This window comes from Echinops telfairi, unplaced genomic scaffold, assembly GCF_000313985.2.
Source record: "Echinops telfairi isolate 266 unplaced genomic scaffold, ASM31398v2 ScPeMD7_1;HRSCAF=3_1, whole genome shotgun sequence".
In the NCBI taxonomy this organism is placed as follows: Eukaryota; Metazoa; Chordata; class Mammalia; order Afrosoricida; family Tenrecidae; genus Echinops; species Echinops telfairi.
In genome coordinates this window covers 870,735-873,554 of record NW_022103897.1, presented here as the reverse complement: position 1 = coordinate 873,554, position 2,820 = coordinate 870,735, and positions in this window count along the sequence as shown.

The window sequence follows — 2,820 nt, the reverse complement described above, 5'->3', positions numbered from 1 at the left end:
AGTGGGTGGAAAGTCTTGTGGATCCAGTGGCAGTGGCAGCATCTCAGTGTTGTCAGGAGTCTCTGTGGTTTCTCTGGCTCCATCAGCCTCTCTCTAGGTGTCTTCTCCACAGGGATGTCTCACAGGGAGTGAGTCTAGAGAGCGAGTGTCTCCCGCCTCCTAAGAGGAAGACTGGAGTTCCCAGAATACTCAGGAGAAGGCCTTGCCCACTCAGAGGCCTCATTGGCTATATGACCTGATTTACAGGGTAGACTTCATCCCTTCACACCTAATCCTCTCAAATTAACAAACAATTGAGTATACCATGTATACTCAAATATAAGCCTACCCGAATATCAGCAGAGGCACCTAATTTTATAAAAATTTACAAAAAACCTAAGTTTACAAAAATTTACAAAAAATTTTTACCAGAAGTGTGCTGGAAAATTCGGCTTGTACACGGGTATATACGGTAACTACCACACCAAGACTGTAACTGTTTACAGGTGTACAAAGCCCGGTCTCCCAAGAAGCTACTGGTAGTTTTAAACTGCTGACCAGGCGGATCACTAAGCCACCACAGCTCCCATTGTGGTTGTAATTGCGCCTGCTGACTCTCTGGTTCTAAGTGAATGGTGGGAGCCTGCCTTGCATGCCTTACCCTAACTGCTTGGCAGTAAAATAAAGGAGTCTGTGCCTGAGGTAAAATCTTACCTGGCGCTCTCAGCTGAAACATCTCAGCGGAACATCTCAGCTGTTGCACCTTATCACAAAACACTATTCCTTAGTGCCCTTTAACTCCTTCGTCTGATTATTATTGCAGCCAATGGTGCAATAATCTGTCTTCATAACTCGAGGAAAAAGAGGCTACTTCATATTTGTAAGATGCAGTTCGAAGGTCTTCAAACTTGTACATACCTGTAATAGGGTTTTTGTGCCAACATGGCACCCGTTAAGAAGATATGGGTGGAGCTTAGGTTTCGTTTAGGTCGCAGCTTGATGACCTCATTTGAAGGTGCCACCGAGATAAATGGCTTTCTGGAGGGTGGTGACTCTCTCGCTCTCTGCCCTCACCTTCCTGCCATCAAATCACTCAGAAACCTACCAGAGCCCTGGAATGTGTCCACCGCCCGTAGACCCACAAGACTTTGCACCCACCGGCCAATGATCGTCCTGCATTTGCATTTTGCTTGCGGTTGGGTGAGTCTGAAGAGGCCTTTATGGACTAATATCAGATTTATAGACCAGTATTGGAACTTGATCTGAACTGGGCTGGGATATTTTCCTACTATACAATTACTTCTTGATAGAAAGCTCTTTCTTATGCATATATAAGTGTCCCTGCATTTGCTTCTCTAGTCCGCCCTGCCTAATGCAATGCCTAAGGACGTTTGCCTTTCGCACCCTTTCAAGAGCTCAACCTTCACAGTACATGAAATCCAGATACCCTGAGAAGTGCCTAAGTAGTGCAAACAGTTAACACACTTTGGGGCTAATTGAAAAATGAGGTTCAAATTTACCCATGGGTGCCTACTGAAGAAAGGGCTGGCAATCACTTTCCCACAGTCAGCCATTGAGAACCCTCAGCAGCTCAGTTCTGCTCCTGATGAGTCTCGGGTCTATTCTGACACAGAGAGTGTGGCCATGAGTTGGAATTGACCCCTGGCCCCTAACGGTGTGTCTGACACCAGGAAGGAAGGACTGAAAGATGAGGGTGATTTTCAAACTGAATCTTTACTTTCTTTCAAGAGGGAGAGAACCTGGGTCTGATACGGCCAAATGCTAACTTCTGTTCAGACTTATGGAGCCCCTTTGTTGTGGAAACCTTCAACACACTCAGTTGCTAAAAGCCTAAAGTTTGCGTCCACCTAGATGCACCTCAGATGAAAGCCCTGCCAACCCACTTCTTTCAACAAGAAAACAAAACAACAGCAATAAAAACAGCCACAGGAAATCCTGTGGCGCACAGTTCTCCTCTGACATTGCATTGGGGTCACCACAAGTTGTGGGGGACAAGAGGGGTGTTGACTCAACAGCAACTAGTGTTGGGGTATGTTGTTTTTAATATGACTTCCTATTAAACATTTCATTTAAATGTTTCATGCAGGCACTCAAGCTCAACACGTGTCTATTAGTCCATATGCATATGTATTCACAGAAAACAGCCCAAGCCAGGTTATTCACTGCAGCAAATTTAATATGAGGGTAATGACAGACAGTCTAATGGGAAGGCAAAAGGGCCCAGGGAGACTCAAATGATGAAAGTCATGACCACCCCAAGGAAGGAGGAAGTATTACCCAGCCTGAGCCAGGGCAGCCCGGCAGGTGCTGGAAGCACAGAAGGCAGTGGCTGCCAGTGAGGGGTGGGGAGAGGTAGGAATTCAGCCACCATCTACACAGCCATGACCTGTGTACCTTAGGCAAAGACAAAACCCCACGGCCACTGGACTCATAGTGACCTTAGAGGACAGGTTTCCAACACTGGATCTTTACAGGAGCATAAACTCTTTCTCCTGGAGGGTGACTTGTGGATTTGAACTACTGACCTTTGAATTAGAACTCAGAGCACCAGGTTTGCAGATGGTTACAGATAACAGTGAAAGCCCCAAATCCATTTGCAGGGATTGGAATGTGAACAGTCTTCCTCTCCAGTGAAGTGCACAAGAGGCCTGGTGACAAAGTGATTACTTGGGCACTAAGTGCAAAGTCAGGAAATTCCTCTGGAGAGAGACGGGGCTTTCGACTCCCGTGAAGAGTTACAGTCCCAACCTCACAGGCACAGTTCTACCCTGTCCTATAGGGACCCCTGAGGCGGCATGGACTCAGTGGCAGAGTTTGGTT